The sequence below is a fragment of the Physeter macrocephalus genome, chromosome 10, assembly GCF_002837175.3.
Source record: "Physeter macrocephalus isolate SW-GA chromosome 10, ASM283717v5, whole genome shotgun sequence".
NCBI classification, from domain to species: domain Eukaryota; kingdom Metazoa; phylum Chordata; class Mammalia; order Artiodactyla; family Physeteridae; genus Physeter; species Physeter macrocephalus.
Window position 1 is genome coordinate 73,994,039 of NC_041223.1, and position 21,270 is coordinate 74,015,308.

The following is a 21,270-nucleotide window of genomic DNA, read 5'->3' on the forward strand; positions in this document are numbered from 1 at the left end:
TGACAAAATAGACCAGATAGATTTAATTGATATTTATAGGACATTCCATCCAAAAATAGCAGATTATACATTCTTCTCAAAGGCACATGGAACATTCTCCAGGATAGATCACATCTTGGGTCACAAATAAAGCCTCAGTAAATTTAAGAAAACTGAAATCATATCAAGCAGCTGTTCCGACCACAATGCTGAGATTAGAAATCAATTACAGGGAAAAAAAAACGTAAAAAACACAAACACATGGAGGCTAAACAATACGTTACTAAATAACCAAGAGATCACTGAAGAAATAAAAGAGGAAATCAAAAACTACCTATAGACAAATGACAACAAAAACACGATGACCCAAAACCTATGGGATGCAGCAATAGCAGTTCTAAGAGGGAAGTTTGTAGCAATACAAGCCTACCTCAAGAAACAAGAAAAATCTCAAATAAACAATCTAACCTTACACCTAGAGGAACTAGAGAAAGAAGAACAAAACCCAAAGTTAGTAGAAAGAAAGAAATCATAAAGCTCAGAGCAGAAATAAATGAAATAAAAACAAAGAAAACAATAGCAAAGATCAATAAAACTAAAAGCTGGTTCTTTGAGAGATAAACAAAAATGATAAACCTTTAGCCAGACTCAAGAAAAAGAGGGAGAGGACTCAAATCAATAAAATTCGACATGAAAAAGGAGAAGTTACAAATACAGAAATACAAAGCTCCATAAGAGACTACTACAAGCAATTCTATGCCAATAAAATGGAAAACCTGGAAGAAATGGATAAATTCTTTGAAAGGGATAACCTTCCAAGACCAAACCAGGAAGAAATAGAAAATAAGAACAAACCAAGCAATGAAATTGAAACTGTGATTAAAAATCTTCCAACAAATAAAAGCCCAGAATCAGAGGGCATCACATATGAATTCTATCAAACATTTAGAGAAGAGCTAACACCCAACCTTCTCAAACTCTTCAAAAAAATTGCAGGGAAAGGAACACTCCCAAACTCATTCTATGAGGTCACCATCACCCTGACACCAAAACCAGACAAAGATACTACAAGGAGAGAAAATTAGAGACCAATATCACTGATGAATGTAGATGTAAAACTCCTCAACAAAATACTAGCAAACAGAATCGAACAACACTAAAAGGATCATACACCATGATCAAGTGGGGTTTATCCCAGGGATGCAAGGATTCTTCCATATACACAAATCAATCAATGTGATACACCATATTAACAAATTGAGGAATAAAAAACCATATGATCATCTCAATAGATGCAGGAAAACATTTTGAGAAAATTCAACACCAATTTATGATAAAAACTCTGCAGAGTGTGGGCATAGAGGGAAACTGCCTCAACATAATAAAGCCATATATGACAAACCCACAGCAAACATCATTCTCAATGGTGAAAAACTGAAAGCATTTCCTCTAAGATCAGGAACAAGATGAGGATGTCCACTCTCGCCACTATCGTTCAACATAGTTTTGGAAGTCCTAGACACAGCAATCAGAGAAGGAAGAAAAATAAAAGGAATACAATTTGGAAAAGAAGAGGTAAAATTGTCACTGCAGATGACATGATACCATATATGGAGAATCCTAAAGATGCCACCAGAAAGCTACTAGAACTAATCAATTAATTTGGTAAAGTTGCAGGATACAAAATTAATGCACAGAAATCTCTTGCATTCCTATACACTAACAATGAAAGATCAGAAAAAGAAATTAAGGAAACAATCTCATTACCACTACAACAAAAACAATAAAATACCTAGGAATAAACCTACCAAAGGAAGTAAAAGACCTGTACTCAGAATACTATAAGACACTGATGAAAGAAATCAAAAATGATATAAACAGATGGAGACATGTACCATGTTCTTGGATTACAAGAATCAATATTGTGAAAATGACTATACTACCCAAAGCAATCTATAGATTCAATGCAATCCGTATCAAATTACCGGTGGCATCTTCTACAGAACTAGAACAAAAAATCTTAAAATTTGTAGGGAGACACAAAAGACCTCAGATAGCCAAAGCAGTCTTGAGAGAGAGAAAAAAAAGGGGGGGCTGGAGGAATGAGACTTCCAGATTTCAGACTATATTACAAAGCTACAGTAATCAACACAATATGGTACTGACACAAAAACAGAAATATAGATCAATAGAACAGTATAGAAAGCACAGAGATAAACCCACATACCTATGGTTAACTAATCTATGACAAAGGAGGCAAGGGTAACACGGAGAAAAGACAGTGTCTTCTAGCAAGTGGTGTTGGGAAAACTGGACAGCTACATGTAAAAGAATGAAATTAGAACACTCCCTAACACCATACACAAAAATAAACTCAAAATAGATTAGAGACCTAAATGTAAGACCACACACTATAAAACTCTTAGAGGAAAACATAAGCAGAACACACTATGACATAAATCACAGCAAGATCCTTTTTGACCCACCTCCTAGAGAAATGGAAATAAAAACAAAAATTAAAAAACGGGACCTAATGAAACTTAAAATCTTTTGCACAGCAAAGGAAAACATAAACAAGACGAAAAGACAACCATCAGAATGGGAGAAAATATTTTCAAATGAAGCAAGTGGCAAAGGATTAATCTCCAAAAAGCAGCTCATGTAGCTCAATATCACAAAACAAACAATCCAATACAAAAATGGGCAGAAGATCTAAATAGACATTTCTCCAAAGAAGATATACACATTGCCAACAAACACATGAAAGGAGGCTGAACATCACTAATCATTAGAGAAATGGAAATCAAAACTACAATGAAGGGCTTCACTGGTGGCACAGTGGTTGAGAGTCCGACTGCCGATGCAGGGGATACGGGTTCATGCCCCAGTCTGGGAAGATCCCGCATGCCACGGAGCGGCTGGGCCCGTGAGCCATGGCTGCTGAGCCTGTATGTCCGGAGCCTGTGGTCTGCAAAGGGAGAGGCCACAACAGTGACAGGCCTGTGAACGGCAAGAAAACAAAACAAAACTACAGTGAGGTATCACCTCACACCAGTCACAATGGCCATCATCAAGAAATCTACAATCAATAAATGCTGGAGAGACATTTATTGGAGAAAAGGGAACCCTCTTGCACTGTTGGTTGGAATGTTAATTGATATAGTCACTAGGAAGAACAGTATGGAAGTTCCTTAAAAACTAAAAATAGAACTACCATAGGACCCAGCAATCCCACTACTGGACATTTACCCTGAGAAAACCATAATTCAAAAAGAGTCATGTACCACAATGTTCACTGTAGCTCTATTTACAATAGCCAGGACATAGAAGCAACCTAAATATCCATTGACAGATAAATGGATAAAGAATATGGGGCACATATATACAATGGAATATTACTCTGCCATAAAAAGAAAGGAAATTGAGTTATTTGTAGTGAGGTGGGTGGACCTAGAGTCTGTCATATAGAGTGAAGTAAGTCAGAAAGAGAAAAACAAATACCATATGCTAACATATATATATGGAATAAAAAAAGAAGTTTATGAAGAACCTAGGGACAGGAAAGGATTAAGGACACAGATGTAGAGAAAGGACTTGAGGATAAGGAGAGGGGGAAGTGTAAGCTGGGACAAAGTGAGAGAGCGGCATGGACATATATACACTAGCAAATGTAAAATTGATAGCTACTGGGAAGCAGCCACATAGCACAGGGAGATCAGCTCGGTGCTTTGTGACCACCTAAAGGAGTGGGATAAGGGGGTGAGAGGGAGGTGCAAGAGGGAGGGGATATGGTGTTATATGTATACGTATAGCTGATTCACTTTTTTATACAGCAGAAACTAACACACAACAGTAAATCAATTATACTCCAATAAAGATGTAACTGAAAAAAAAAGAAAGCCCAGAGATAAACCTACACAGCTATGGTCCACTAATCATTTTTTGATCCACCTCCTAGAGTCATGGAATAAAAAACAAAAACAAATGGGACCAAATGAAAGTTAAAATATTTTGCAAAACAAAGGAAACTACAAACAAGACGAAAAGATAACCCTCAGAATGGGAAAAAATAATTACAAATGAATCAACGGACAAAGGATTAATCTCCAATATATATAAACAGCTCAAATGAGGTATCACCTCATTGTAATATTATAATATTATATGTAAACACCTTGTGTTTACATATTAATTTTCTGTCTGGATGATCTCCATTGGTGTAAGTGAGGTGTTAAAGTCCCCTGCTATTATTGTGTTACTGTTGATTTCTAACCTCACACCAGTTAGAAAGGGCATCATCAGAAAATCTACAAACAACAAATGCTGGACAAGGTGTGGAGAAAAGGGAACACTCTTGCACTATTTGTGGGAATGTAAATTGATACAGTCACTATGGAAAACAGTATGGAGGTTCCTTAAAAAACAAAATAGAATTACCATATGACCCAGCTATCCCACAACTAGGCATATACCCAGAGAAAACCATAATTCAGAAAGACACATTCACCACAATGTTCAATGCAGCACTATTTACAATAGCCAGGTCATGGAAGCAACCTAAATGCCCACAGACAGACGAATGGAAAAGATGTGGTACATATATAAAATGGAATATTACTCAGTCATGAAAAGGAATGAAACTGGGTCATTTTTAGAGACGTAGAGAGATCTAGAGACTGTCATCCAGAATGAAGTAAGGCAGAAAGAGAAAAACAAATATCGTATATTAACGCATACATGTGGAACCTAGAAAAACGGTACAGATGAACCAGTTTGCAAGGCAGAAATAGAGACACAGATGTAGAGAACAAAGATATGGACACCAAGGGGGGAAAGCGGTGAGGGGGTGGGGGTGGGATGAATTGGGAGACTGGGAGTGACATATATACACTTATATGTATAAAATAGATAACCAGTAAGGAACATGCTGTATAAAATAATAAATAAAATTAAATAAAAAATTTAAAAAATATTCTTTTTAAAAAGAAAAAAAAAAAGTTCTTTCCTTCCCATAGACATATTTATATGAATGATTTACTTCCATGCTTACATCTATAAATACAAGAAGAGGAATAACACCTACATTGAGCCAAAAAAGAAAAAAAAGAGAAAATCCAGAACTCACTGGTCATACAGAGGAAAACCCTATCAGGGCACTTGCTCCAGTGGTAAACAATTCTGAAGGTGGTCAGAGGTGCGGAATCGTCTCCCATGCAGCCAGCAGACACCCACAAGGAGCGTCCTCATTGCAAAGCTGGGGGACCGTGCCGAGGCGTCCCTGAGTAAACGTGAGCTGACCCCCAGGCCAGCTGCTGCTGAAGTGTTCCCACCCTTCCCAGGTAAAACACCTGAATGAGTGCAAGGACTTGAAAGCCTAGAAGAAGGGCCGTGGAGCCACACCAGCCACAGCACGCAGGCCGACTTGGGGTCTGCAGGCCAGCCAGGATGGTCCTGGCCCCGGGCGCTCTTCTGGAAGCTTTCCATTTCCCTGCCTGAGGTACCCCTCCTGTCCCGGCCCCCACTGCTTTTTTCCTTCCTCACCTCTGCCCCGGGAGAAATTCCAGCGGCAGGTATGGGTGACACATCCTTTTCTTTAGCAGGTGGCAGCCCGGCAACTCCTGCAGAAAGTCCAGCAGAGCCCCACTCACACCGGGCCGCGCACAGAGCCGTGGACCCTACTCCCTCCCAGCAGACCAGCCCCGAGACGGCTGACGGGGCAGAGAATATGGCGTCAGGCACAGCTGCAAGGGCACTTGCTTCCTGGAGCGGTGTTTATATTGACCTCAGCCCAGGCACACCTGGGGAGGGCTGGCCGGCCGGGTCAGGCTGCCCAGGTCAGCCAATCCTCGCTCCTCAGGGGTTCACAGCTGCAGAAAATCAGTTGCAGAAAATGGGACTTGCTGCACCGACCAGTTCCAAGGAACAGGTGTAGGTCCTGAGGGTCAGGATAGACAAGGGGTTGCAGCCCTGGCTTCTTTTCTAATCATTTTATCTGGCCCATGAGTGGTAGACAAATTCAAGAAGACCCTCTCCTAATGAGAGGAACCCAGGAGTCAGGGAGAGGAGGGGTGGTGGATGGAGACAGAGACCTAGTGCCCCGGCTGCAGTGGAAGTCTCTGGAAGACCAGGCGGAGGGAGACCGCCCAGAGTGACGCCCAGGGTAACAGACCTGTCGGAGCTGCTGTTTGTTAGTTCAAGTCCTGCTCTGAGGTGTTCTGTATCAGCTCTGACCAAGAGGTGGGCTGGGGGTGCTCTGCAATGACGGCTATGTGCACGGTTCCTGTGTGCCCAGCCCTGCCGGGGTACCTGCACAGGAGGGTTAGGTATCCAAGGAGGGACCTTACCACGAGAGACCTGTGGGCTGCTGGGGACCTGCCAAGGTGAGCTCCGTATCCTGGGAGGGGCCTGACTACGAGAGCAAAGTGGGATGCTGGGGACCTGCTCAGGTGAGCCCCATATTCTGGGAGGGGTAAGACCAAGACAGCCCCTTTGGCTACTGGGTACCTGCCCAGGTGAGTTCCATATCCTGGGATTGGCCTGACCACGAGAGCCCCGTGGGCTGCTGGGGACCTGGTAAAGTCTGTCAGGACAGTCAGTGAAGTCACTGAGGATATACATCCAGTAGTTCCTAATTCCGACACCCCGCTGGTCATTCTACCATCCACCGGGACATGGTATTCTGTATTAGACTTTGATGATGCCTTCTGTATTCCATTAGTCCCAGAGTAACAAGAAATGTTGGCTTGTAAGTGGCAGGACTCAACATACAATGAAAACAATACTGCTGGGCCGTCCTGCCCCAAGGGTTCACAAATTCCCACACCACCTTTGGGGAAACTTAACTAAAACCTAAAAGATCTACCTCTTGGGAAGGGAACCCTCCTTCAATATGCAGACGACATTCTGATCGCCAACTCTACTAAAGAGGTCTCTGAACTAGCTAGACAATAAAGGATAGAAGATGTCCAAGAAAAAGGCTCAAATATCACAGACTAAGGTGACCTGCCTGGGCTTCATTCTCACAGAAGGTCGGAGATGCCCATCCCAGGAAAGGGAAGAAGCCATTTGCAGCCTTACCCCTTCTAAAACTAGAAGAGAGCTTAGGGGTTCCTGGGGAGGATGGAGTTTGCTGCATATGGATCCCTAACTACAGTCTAATAGCTGGGCCTCTATATGAAACACTGAAAGGAAAAGATGATGATCCTTTTGAATAGAATCCAGAAGTGGCCTTTCAAGAATGGAAAGAGCAATGTATTCAGATCCTTGCCCTGGAACTCCCTAATTTAGCTAAACCCTTTGACCTTTACATTCCCGGTCGAAGGTGAATCGCCCTTGGAGTATTAGTGCAAAAACTGGGACCACTTGAAATGGAACAATGCAAGAATGCCCTCCAGGGAGGAGAAACTAAGGTCACCATGGGCTTGGCCAGCCGCCCCATCTGGCCAGGATACTGGAGGTATCTAAAAACCTGGAAATCAGCAGCCCGCAAGACCAGCTCCCTCCTAAGAGAAAAGGAACACACGTGGTGATCCTAAACACCCACCTTGCCCTGAAGTTGCAGGTATCGCTCCGTGGGCACCCTGACCTCGAGTGAGGAGGCCCTCCAACTCCAACCTCCAGAGAGACAACCTGGGGCAACGGGCCCCCATGATGACTCGTGTGACCATCACTTTACCTGGAGCTTCTCTCAGAAAACAAAAGCGTGCCCCCAAAGAGCAGACTACTGCTTGCAGGACTTACTGCACCCAGAGCGGAGCTAATAAGCTTGTCGGAGAAACCGTAAATAACGCTGTCACCATAGAAAAGCCTATAGACACCGTGGTGACAGTGGCCAATGAGACCGGCTGGACTCCTGGCTACTTGAAAAGGCCGTTGTCTCAGTGGCCGTCATGGGCCTGGATCACCACCGGCCCTGGACGGTCTGGGAGTTGAGCAGGTAGGGCTCTGACACCTGGTGCTGTTTGTACGTTAATTCATGGGCCTAATTGAAGAAAGCGCAGACTACTGGTCAGAGCATCTAGGCTGGCAGAAACCGTCAGCCTAAGATGGCCGAGCAAATGGGGGGCTGGGTAAAACCGGCCGCCCCAGCGTCTCTGCACATCTCTTTCCTGGACCCTTAAAGGTCATTAGAACCTATAACACTTCAAATGCTGGCCTCAGGCGGACGAGCAGTGAGGCAGGAGGCCTGGGGACAATCAACCTCACCTGGAGGGTGCTGGGGAGAAGTTCTGACGCTTCCCCCGGGTATGAGGACTCCCAACTCAGCACGAAGCAGTTACAGAAGAAAAGGCAGAGGAGGGGTTTGTCACCGGCAAAGCCCATGAAAAATTCCTGGGAGATAAAAATAGAATCTGGGGAATAAAATAAAGTCTAACATTTTTTTCCTTTGTGATTTGTCTAATTTCACTTGCTCCTAGGTTTCCACATGCAGAGGTTCCACACCCGGCACCATGCAGAGGTTCCCCACCCGGCACTTCAGAACATATTTCCTGGTGCAAAATGGCTGGGCCGACACCTCAGCTCACGGGGCACCGTGCAGAGTCCGCGACATAGAGCCTGAGCTCCAGCCAACCCGGCCGTCGAGAGCTCCGCCCCTTCTGTCCCGCTGATGCTGCCAGGATCCCTACACAGCAGCCCGACCCACAGCCCGCGGGGGAGCGCACGCTCTCACCTCTCCATTCTCTGATCAAAATATAAAGTTTCCTTTGCTTCTGAACCAAACTCAGTCTCATTCTCTTGGCTCCAATGACACGGGGTAGGGGGACCCTTGGTGGGGCCCACTCTGCAGGATCAGTGACAGAAATTGAGAACATTGTAACTTCAAGGAACAGATGTGTGAGCCAAACTGTAATTAACCTAGAGAAGTGTATAAGGCTCGGGTAAAATAAGATGTTTCTAACACTTCCATTTGATATTTCCATCACTTTATTATAAGCAAGGTCAGTGGAGGGCTTTGTCTTATTTGTCAGGTCAACATTAGAGAAATGAAGTGATTTCTTTCCAAGGATGTACATCCAATAATCTTGGCTGAAGCTTCAATATTGTTTTGAATGCTTTTCCATTGAAAATGATACCTCTATTTCAGCTCCCCCATTTCTGAGAAGTATAAAATCTTATAATTTATTATTACCAAAGGGGAAAGGTGCGGGGAGGGATAAATGAACAGTTTGGGATTAACACGTACACACTGCTATGTATAAAATAGATCATCAACACAGAACTACTGTATAGCACAGGGAACTACACTCAATATTTTGTAATAACCTATAAGGGGAAATAATCTGAAAAAGAATAGATATTTTTATCAACATCATCTATCAACGACAGATAAAATGTAACCTAAGTGAGGCCGATGGTGAGCGCTTCTGACCCTGAAGACTTCAATCATCTAAAGTGCGGACTCTGCCTACTGCCCAAGGCCCTTAATGAACATACGTGTACCCGTAGCTTAAAAATTCCCCAGTTTGGGGTTCGGGGACACACTGATTTGGAAAAATCCCTTGTGTTCTCTTACCATGCACGGAACCCTTCCTACAGCTAAAACATGCCTGTGACACCCAGAAGGTGGTACACCGTTTGATCAGGAAGAGTTTGGAAAAGGCATCTCATCTCCTCATCTCCTGGTAGTCGGGTTCACCCCTCCAGCGTCTTTCCTAACAATCTCCCCACTTGGGGATATCAGCACCTTCAACATCCTGTTGCGCAAAGTTTGGAATTTGTCCAGAGGATGAAGCAGAAGGATGAGAAACAATGAGAGACAAGTCCTAGGTGTTCGGACAGGCACATGTCACTCTAATTTCCAATCAGGAAGACGAATTGACCAAAGGCTAAGATTGCCTACGGAAAAAGAATACAGCTTGAGGAAATCCCACTGTTTTGTGGCCAGTTCCCAAAAACACAAGTTGTAAAATGGAACTCAGGGTCACTAAAATTCACGAAACTGCAGAGTTGAAAATATCTATCTTCGAAAAATGTCTTTAGGTAAGTCACCGAAAAGGACTTGTAAGCAAGGGAGAATGGCAGGAAAGGGATTTGAAGAGGTAGAAAGGACTCGCCATTAAAGCACAAAAACGGGGCTGAACATCGCCAACGGTGCAGTTGGCCAAAAAGGGCGTATGCTTTTTTTCTGAATATATTCAAGAAAAGGGCATACACCATTTTTAGCCAACCAAACAGGTGGTATTGCAAATCAATACTACAAAAAGTATCACTTCGCTTCAGTCAGAAGAGCCATCCTCATAAAATGTAAACACCAGAAATGAAGGACAGGGAGAGGAGAGAAGGGAGCCCTGTGAGGCTGATAGTGGAAATGTAAATTCCCAATGGGCACTCTGAAGAAGTGTACTGTGTTTACTAAAACATCTAAACAAATGAGCTACAGAGCAGAGGGCACTTGCACTCATGGGCGTATCTCTTGGGAAAAACAAAAATCGACAGGACACAGGCACCCCAAAGTTTACCACCTCTCTGTTTAAAAGATGCTCGACTTGGATACAACCTAAATATCCCTGGAAGTAAAAAAATGGATAAAAGAGGTGTGGTACTTATGTAGAGTGGAATATAACTCAGCCAGGAAATCAATGAAATAAGACCAGTTGCAACAACACAGGAGGAGTTACGTACAATCATTCTAAGTGACATAAGTCAGAAAGAAAAAGACACATATCATAAGATATCAATTAAATGTGGAATCAAAAAGGCTATACATGAAATAAATTACAAAACAGAAACATAGTCAAATATGTAGAAAACACACATAAGGTTGCTAAAGGGGAAAGGTGGGGAGGGGTGAGGCATTATCCAGGAGGTGGAAATTAGCAAAGATACCGTTCCAAATACCAATTGATAATAGACAAGGCCTACACGGTACCTCAAAGACCTGCATTCAGCACACTCAAGTCACCGGAAAAGATTATATACGACTGGAAAGAACCTGAAAAAGAATTTATTGATGTCTCTCTGTACGTGAATCAAGTGGATTTACAGCAGCAAGAAACAGAGCACTGAAAATCAGCTGTTACCAATATAATAATAAATTTAAAAAGCAATGAAAGACAAAGAGAGACAGAAAAATTCTTACAACTTTTGCTCAGGGGCTGTGATGCAACATGGAATGAACATATCTAGACCCACAGCAGAAAGAGACATAAGGCTGAAAACTGTTCGGGGTAAGATGATTAGTGAAGATGGGTGAGCAAATACAGACCATTTAAAGTAATACTGGTGGTACCAATTCCATAGGTCCCAAATCTCCAGGTTCAAAGGAATCTTCCTAAAGCTAAAACATGCATGGCAAACCCAGAGGACTGTACACCGTGTGATCGGGAAAGGTTTCTAAAACGCACCTAATTTTTCGTCTCCTGGTACTCGGGTTTGCCATTCCAGCCGCTTTACTAACAATCTACCCACTTGGAGAAGCAGCACCTTTAACCTCCTGTTTCGGACAATTTGCAATTTCTCCGGAAAATGAACGGGAACAGGAGGAACTACTGAGAGACTAGATCTAGGTGTATGGACAGGCACATGTCACTCTAATTTCCAATCAAGAAGAAGAATTAACCAAAGAATCAGCCTGCCTCCAAGAACCAAAATTGGGCCTGAATAAATCGGGAGGGCTGGCGTCAGCTTCCAAAAAACCGAGGTGAAAAATGGAGCTCAGAGGCACTGCAATTCACAAACCTGCAGGGTTATAAATGATAACTACCGTCCAAAAATTTATTGAAGTAAGGCAACGAAGAGGATTTGAAAGCAAGGTAGAATTGCAAGAAACAGTTTTCAAGAGTCAGATTGGAGTCACCTTTAAAGAACATGAAGAGCGGCAGAACTTCGATGATGATGCAGTGGGCCAAAATGGACGTATGCGTTTTTTTCTGAATATATTCAGGAAAAAACGCATACGCCCATTTTGGCCAACCAAGCAATCGGGCAATGCAAATCAGCACTAAAAAGAAGTCTCGATTCGCACCGGTCAAAAGAGCCATCCGAAAAAATTGTCAAAACCAGAAATGCAGGACAGGGCATGGAGAAGAGGGAGCCTTGTTACGCTGATGGGCAGGATGTAAATTGCCTACAGCCACTCTGGAGAAGTGTATGGTGTTTCCAAAAACATCGAAAAAACAGAGTTACAGAGCATAGGGCACTCCCACTCATAGGCGTATATCTTAGAAAGACTAAAATTCAACAAGGCACAGGCACCCCAAAGCTTAGGGCTGCTCTCTGTACAAGAACCTCGACTGCGGTACACCTTCAATATCCCAGGAAAGAGAAAAATGGATACAGAAGTTGTGGTACTTATGTACAATGGAATATCACTCAGCCATGCAATCAATGTCATAAGGCTAGTAGCAGCATAATCAGTGGATTTAGCTGCGATGATTCTAAGTGAAATAAGTCACACAGAAATAGAAACTTATCATAAGATATCACTTATAGAGGGAATGTAAACATGGCTACACATGAACTGAATTACAAAAAGGAACAGAGTCACACATTTAGAAAACACACTTATGCCTGCGTCTGGGGAAAGGTGAGGTGGGTTGATGCAGAAAACAAGAGTTTGAAATTGGCACAGATACTGTTCCATAACACAAATATTTAATAGACAAGACCTACTCCTTGCTCAATGAACTGGACTCAGCACCCCCTATTCACCGCAGAAGAGTATACCTGACTAGTAAGAATCTTAAAACCTATGTATTGATATCTCTCTGTAACTGAATCAAGTGTGTGTAGAGCGGCATAAACACAGCAGTGAAAATCAGCTAAACCCCATTATAAAAATAAATTTCAAACACAAAGAAAGTGAAACAGAGAAATTCTTACAAAATTCATTCAGAGGCGGTGATGCAACCTGGACTGACCACATCTACAGCAACAGCTGGATGAGGCATAAGGCTGGACACTCCTGGGGCTGAGACGATAGGTGAGGTTGGATGAAGAAATGCAGACCCTTTAAAGTATTCCTGCGTGCTACCCCTTCGATTGTTCCCAAGTCTCTAGGTTCAAGTGATTCTTCCTACAGCGAAAAGATGCACGGGAAACCTAGAGGAAGGTACACCGTGTGATCGGGAAAGGTTTCTACAACGCACCTCGTTTTTCGTCTCCTGGTGCTCGGGATCGCCATTCCAGACACTTTACTAACATCTCTCCACTTGGAGAATCAGCACCTTCAACCTCATGTTTCGCACACTTAGCAATTTGTCCGGAGGATGAACGGGAAGAGGGGGAACCAATGAGAGACTAGCTGTAGGTGTGTGGACAGGCACATGTCACTCTAATTTCCCATCAGAAAGAAGAATTAACCAAAGGTTCAGCCTGCCGCCCCGGAACAAGAATAGAGCCTGTAGCGATCCTGCGGTTTTGCGGCCAGCTCACAAAAAAGCAACTTGAAAAATGGAGCTCAGGGGCACTGCAACTCACAAACCTCCAGAGTTATCAACGACAACTACCGTCCAAAAAATACATTGAGGTAATGCAATGAAGAAGATTTGAAAGAAAGGCAGAATTGCATGAAACAGATTTCAAGAGGTAGATTGGAGTCGCCTTGAAAGCACATGAAAAGCGGCAGAACATCGACAATGAAGCAGTTGGCCAAAAAGGGCGTATGCGTTTTTTCCTGAATATATTCAGGAAAAAACGCATACGCCCTTTTTGGACAGCCAAGAAAGCAGGCAATGCAAATCAGCACTACAAAGAAGTTTCACTTCCCCCCAGTCAAAAGGGCCATCCGAAACAAGTGTAAAAACTAAAAAGGCAGGACAGGCCATCGAGACAAGGCAGTTTGTTAAGCTGCTGGGCGGGATGTAAATTGCCAACAGCCACTTTGGAGAAGTGTATGGTGTTTCCTAAACCATATTTAAAAAAGAGCCATAGAGCATAGGGGACTTCCACACATGGGAGTATAATTTGGGAAAACTAAAATCAACCAGACACAGGCACCCCAAAGTTTAGGGCTGCTCTCTTTACAATAACCTCAACTTCGGGACACCTTTCATATCCCAGGGAAGAGAAATATGGACAAAGAAGTTGTACTACTTAGGTACAAGGGAATATCACTCAGCCATGAAATCAATGTCATAAGGCTAGTAGCAGCATAATGAGTGGATTTAGGTACGATGATCCTAAGTGAAATAAGCCACACAGAAAAAGAAACTTAAGATATCACTTATCGAGGGAATGTAAATATCGCTACACATGAACTGAATTACAAAAGAGAAGAGAGTTATGCTTTTAGAAAACACATTAATAGCTGCTTAAGGGGAAAGGTGAGGTGGAGTGATGTATAAAACAGGAGTTTGAAATTAGCACAGATACCGTTCCATAAATCAAATATGTAATAGACACGACCTACTCCTTGCTCGATGAACTGGACTCAACAACCCCTATTCACCGCCGAAGAATATGTCAGACTAGTAAGCATCTTAAAACCTAAGTATTGATATCTCTCTGTAAGTGAATTAAGTATGTGTAAAGTGGCTTAAACACGAAGTAAAAATCAGCTAAACCCCATTATAAAAATACATTTCAAAAACAAAAAAAACAAGCACGGTGAAAGAGAGAGAAATTCTTCCAAAATGCATTCAGGGGATGTGATGTAACCAGGATGGACCACATCTACACCCACAGCTGGATGAGACATAAGGTTGGATACTCTTGGGGCTGAGAGCATTGGGGAGGTTGGGTGAGCAGATGCAGACCCTTTAAAGTAATACTGTGTGCTACCCATTCCATGGGTCCCAACTCTCAAGGTTCAAGGCAATCTTCCTACAGTGAAACCACTCATGGGAAACCCAGCAGATGGTACATCATGTGATCCTGAAAGCTTTCAAAAACGCACCTCATTTTTCATCTCCTGGTGCTCGCCTTCACCATTCCAGCCACTTTACTAACAAACTTCCCACTTGGAGAATCAGCGCCTTTAAACTCCTTTTTCGTTCAGTCTGCAATTTGTCAGCAGGATGAACTGGAAGGGGGGGAACCAATGAGAGACTAGATGTAGGTGTTTGGACAGGCACATGTCACTCTAATTTCCCATTACAAAGAAGATTTAACCAAAGGCTCAGCCTGCACACCCGGAACCACAATAGGGCCTGAAGCAATCCTGCGGTTTTGCGTCCAGCTCACAAAAAGCGAGTTGGATAATGGAGCAGAAGGGCACTGCACTTCACAAACCTGCAGAGCTCTAAATGATAACTATCGTCCAAAAATATATTTACGTAAGGCAACGAAGAGTATTTGAAAGCAAGGCAGAATGGCAGGAAACAGATTTCAAGAGGTAGATCGGACTGGCCTTTACAGCACATGAAAAGCATCAGAACTTCGACAATGATGCAGTTGGCCAAAAAGGGCCTATGCGTTTTTTCAGGAAAAAACTCATAGGCCCTTTTTGGCCAACCATGGAAGCCTGGAGAGCAAATCAGCACTACAAAGAAGTCTAAATACCCCCAGGTCAAAAGGGCCATCCGAAAAAAGTGTAAAAACCAGAAAGGCAGGACAGGCCTTGGAGACAAGGGAACCTTGTTAAGCTGATGGGCGGGAAGTAAATTGCCAAAAGCCACTCTGGAGAAGTGTATGCTGTTTCCTAAAACATCTAAAAACCAGAGCCACTGGGCATAGGGCACTTCCACACATGGGCGTATATCTTGAGAAAACTAGAAATCAAAAGGACACAGGCACCCCAAAGTATAGGGACGCTCTCTTTACAAGAACCTCGACTTCGGTACACCTTACATATCCCAGGGAAGAGAAAAATGGACAAAGAAGTTGTGCTACTTAGGTACAAGGTAATTTCACTCAGCCATGAAATCAATGTCATAAGGTTAGTAGCAGCATAATGTGTGGATTTAGATACGATGATCCTAAGTGAAATAAGTCACAGAGAAAAAGAAACTAATGACAAGATATCACTTACAGAGGAAATGTGAAAATCGCTACACATGAACTGAATTATAAAAGAGAACAGAGTCACGCTTTTAGAAAACACATTAATGCCTGCCTAAGGGGTAAGGTGAGGTGGAGTGATGTATAAAACAAGAGTTTAAAATTAGCACAGATACCGTTCCATAAATCAAATATGTAATAGACACGATCTACACCTTGCTCAATGAACTGGACTCAACACCCCCTATTCACCGCAGAAGAATATATCAGACTAGTAAGCAACTTAAAACCTAAGTATTGATATCTCTCTTTAAGTGAATCAAGTGTGTTTAAAGTGGAATAAACACAGCAGTGAAAATCAGCTAAACCCCATTATAAAAATACATTTCAAAAACAAAAAAAACAAGCATGGTGAAAGAGAGAGAAATTCTTCCAAAATGCTTTCAGGGGCTGTGATGCAACCAGGATGGACCACATCTACACCCACAGCTGGATGACACATAATGCTGTTTACTCTTAGGGCAGAGAGGATTGGTGAGGTTTGGTGAGCAAATGCAGACCCTTTAAAGTAATCCTTCGTGCTACCCCTTCCATGGGTCTCAAGTCTCCAGGTTCAAGGGATTCTCCCCCACAGGGAAAAGATGCATGGGAAACCCAGAATAAGCTACACCGTGTGCTCGGGAAAGGTTTCGACAACGCACCTCGTTTTTCATCTCCTGGTGCTCAGGATCGCCATACCAACCGCATTACTAACAACCTCCCCACTTGGAGAATCATCACTTTTAACCTCCTGTTTCGCACAGTTGGCAATTTGTCCGGAGGATGAACTGGAAGAGGGAAAACCAATGAGGGTCTAGCTGTAGGTGTTTGGACAGGCACATGTCACTCTAATTGCCCATCACGAAGAATTAACCAAAGGCTCAGCCCGCCCCCTCCACAACCACAATAGGGCCTGAAGCAATCCTGCAGTTTTGCGGCCAGCTCACAAAAAAGCGAGTTGGAAAATGGAGCTCAGGGGCACTGCACTTCACAAACTTGCAGAGTTCTAAATGATAACTATCGTCCAAAAATATATTGAGGTAAGATAACGAAGAGGATTTGAAAGCAAGGCAGAATTGCAGGAAACAGATTTAAAGAGGTAGATCAGACTGGCCTTTACAGCACATGAAAAGCGGCAGAACATGGACAATGATGCACTTGGCCAAAATGGGCGTATGCGTTTTTTACTGAATATATTCAGGAAAAAACGCATACGCCCATTTTGGCCAACCAAGCAAGAGGGGAGAGCAAATCAGTAATATAAAGAAGTCTCACTTCCCCCGGTCAAAAGGGCCATCCCAAAAAAGTGTAAAAACCAGAAAGGCAGGACAGGCCATGGAGACAAGGGAGCCTTGTTAAGCTGATGAGCTGGATGTCAATTGCCAACAGCCACTCTGGAGAACTGTATGATGTATCCTAAAACATCTAAAAACCAGAGCAACAGAGCATAGGGCACTTCCACACATGGGCGTATATCTTGGGAAAACTAAAAATCAACCAGACACAGGCACCGCAAAGTTTAGGGCCACTCTCTTTACAAGAACCTCGACTTCGGTACACCTTACATATCCCAGGGAAGAGAAAAATGGACATAGAAGTTGTGCTACTTAGGTACAATGGAATATCACTCAGCCATAAAATCAATATCATAAGGCTAGTAGCAGGATAATGAGTTGATTTAGGTACGATGATCCTAAGTGAAATAAGTCACACAGAAAAGAAACTTATGATATCACTAATAGAGGGAAAGTAAAAATCGCTACACATGAACTGAATTACAAAACAGAACAGTCAGGCTTTTAGAAAACACACTTATGCCTGCTTAAGGGGAAAGGTGAGGTGGAATGATGCATAAAACAAGAGTTTGAAATTAGCATACATACCGTTGCATAAACCAAATATGTGATAGACACGACCTACTCCTTGCTCAATAAACGGGACTCAACACGCCCTATTCACCACAGAAGAATATATCAGATTAGTAAGAATTTTAAAACCTAACTATTGATATATCTCTGTAAGTGAATCATGTGTGTGTAAAGCAGCATAAACACAACGCTGAAAATCAAATAAACCCCATTATAAAAATATATTTCTAAAACAAAAAATTACAAGCACGGTGAAAGAGAGAGAAATACTTCCAAAATACGTTCAGGGGCTGTGATGCAACCAGGATGGACCACATCTACACCCACAGCTGGATGAGACATAAGGCTGGATACTCTTGGGACGTAGAGGATTGGTCAGGTTGGGTGAGCAAATGCAGACTCTTTCAAGTAATACTGCGTCCTACCCATTCCATGGGTCCCAACTCTCCAGGGTCAAGGGAATCTTCCTACAGTGAAAACACACACGGGAAACCCAGGGGATGGTACACCATGTGATCGGGAAAGCTTTCTAAAACGCACCTCATTTTTCATCTCCTTGTGCTCAGGTTGGCCATTCCAGCCTCTTTACTAACAAGCTCCTCACTTGGAGAATCAGCGCCTTTAAACTCCTGTTTTGTACAGTCTGCAATTTGTCCGGAGAATGAACTGGAAGAGGGGGAACCAATGAGGGACTAGCTGTAGGTGCTTGGACAGGCACATGTCACTCTAATTTCCCATCACGAAGAAGAATTCACCAAAGGCTCAGCCCACACCTCCCCACAACCACAATAGGGCCTGAAGCAATCCTGTGGTTTTGCGGCCAGCTCACAAAAAAGCGAGTTGGAAAATGGAGCTCAGGGGCACTGCACTTCACAAACCTGCAGAGGTCTAAGTGATAACTATCGTCCAAAAATATATTGAGGTAAGACAACGAAGCGGATTTGAAAGCAAGGCAGAATTGCAGGAAACAGATTTCAAGAGGTAGATCGCACTGGCCTTTACAGCACAGGTAAAGCGGCAGAGCTTCGACAATGATGCAGTTGGCCTGGCCAACCAAGCAAGCAGCGGGGAGAGGAAACCAGCACTACAAAGAAGTCTCACTCCACCCCCCCGCCCAAAAGGGCCATCCGACAAAGTGTAAAAATCAGAAAGGCAGGAAAGTCCATGGAGACAAGGAAGCCTTCTTAGGCTGATGGGCGGGATGTCAATTGCAAACAGCCACTCTGGAGAAGTGTATGCTGTTTCCTAAAACATCTAAAAACCAGAACCACAGAGCCTAGGGCACTTCCACACATGGGCGTATATCTTGGGAAAACTAAAAATCAAAGAGACACAGGCACCTCAAAGTTTAGGGCTGCTCTCTTTACAAGAACCTCGACTTCGGTACACCGTACATATCCCAGGGATGAGAAAAATGAATAAAGAACTTGTGCTACTTAGGTACAAGTGTATATCACTCAGCCATGAAATCAATGTCATAAGGCTAGTAGCAGCATAATGAATGGATTTAGGTACGTTGATCCTAAGTGAAATAAGTTACACAGAAAAAGAAACTTATGATAAGATATCACTTATAGAGGGAATGTAAAAATCGCTACACATGAACTGAATTCCAAAACAGAACAGAGTCACGCTTTTAGAAAACATGCGTATGCCTGCTTAAGGGGAAAGCTGAGGGGGTGTGATGCATAAAACAAGAGTTTGAAATTAGCACAGACACCGTTCCATAAAGCAAATATGTAATAGACACGACCTACGCCTTGCTCCATGAACTGGACTCAACACCCCCTATTCACCGCAGAAGAATATATCAGACTAGTAAGCATCTTAAAACCTAAGTATTTATATCTCTCTGTACGTGAATCAAGTGTGTGTAAAGCAGCTTAAACACAGCAGTGAAAATCAGCTAAACCCCATTATAAAAATACATTTCAAAAAGAAAAAAAAAGAAGCAAGGTGAAAGAGAGAGAAATTCTTCCAAAATACGTTCAGGGGCTGTGATGCAACCAGGATGGACCACATCTACACGCACAGATGGATGAGACAGAAGTCTGTATACTCTTGGGGCTGAGAGGATTGGTGAGGTTGGTTGAGAAAATGCAGACCCTTTAAAGTAATACTGCGTGCTACCCATTCCATGGGTCCCAAGTCTTCAGGTTCAAGCCAATCTTCCAACAGCGAAACCACTCATGGGAAACCCAGCGGATGGTACACCGTGTGATCGGGAGAACCTTCTAAAATGCACATCATTTTTCATCACCTGGTGCTCGCGTTTGCCATTCCAGCCGCTTTACTAACAATCTCCCCACTTGGAGAATCAGCGCCTTTAAAATACTTTTTCATTCTGTCTGCAATTTGTCTGCAGGATGAACTGGAAGAGGGGGAACCAATGAGAGACTAGCTGTAGGTGTTTGGACAGACACATGTCATCTAATTTCCCATCACGAAGAAGAATTAGCCAAAGGCTCAGCCTGCCCCCTCACCTCCGCCAACCACAATAGGGCCTGAAGCAATCCTGCAGTTTTGCGGCCAGCTCACAAAAAAGCGAGTTGGAAATGGAGCTCAGGGATACTGCACTTCACAAACCTGCAGAGTTCTAAATGATAACTATAGTCCAAAAATATATTGAGGTAAGGCAACGGAGAGGATTTGAAAGCAAGGCAGAATTGCAGGAAAAAGATTTCAAGAGGTAGATCTGACTGGCCTTTACAGCACATGAAAAGCCGCAGAACTTTGACAATGATGCAGTGGGCCAAAAAGGGCGTATGCGTTTTTTCCTCAGGAAAAAACGCATACGCCCTTTTTGGCCAACCATGCAAGCCCGGAGAGCAAATCAGCACTACAAAGAAGTCTCATCAACAGGTAGATCGGACTGGCCTTTACAGCACATGAAAAGCAGCAGGAGTTGCACAATGATGCAGTTGGCCAAAAAGGGCATATGCGTTTTCTCCTGAATATATTCAGGAGAAAACACATATGCACTTTTTGGCAAACAAGAAAGCCAGGAGAGCAAGTCAGCACTACAAAGAAGTCTCACTTCCCCCTGGTCAAAAGGGCCATCCGAAAAAAGTGTAAAAACCAGAAAGGCAGGATAGGCCTTGGAGAAAAGGGAGCCTTGTTAAGCTGATGGGCGGTATGTAAATTGCAAACAGCCACTCTGGAGAAGTGTATGGTGTTTCGTAAAATATCTAAAAAAACAGAGCCACAGAGCATAGGGCACTTCCACACATGGGCGTATATCTTGAGAAAACTAGAAATCAAAAGGACACAGGCACCCCAAAGTATAGGGCCGCTCTCTTTACAAGAACCTCGACTTCGGTACACCTTACATATCCCAGGGAAGAGAAAAATGGACGAAGAAGTTGTGCTACTTAGGTACAAGGGAATATCACTCAGCCATGAAATCAATGTCATAGGTTAGTAGCAGCATAATGAGTGGATTTAGGTACGATGATCCTAAGTGAAATAAGTCACACAGAAAAAGAAACATAGGATAAGATATCAC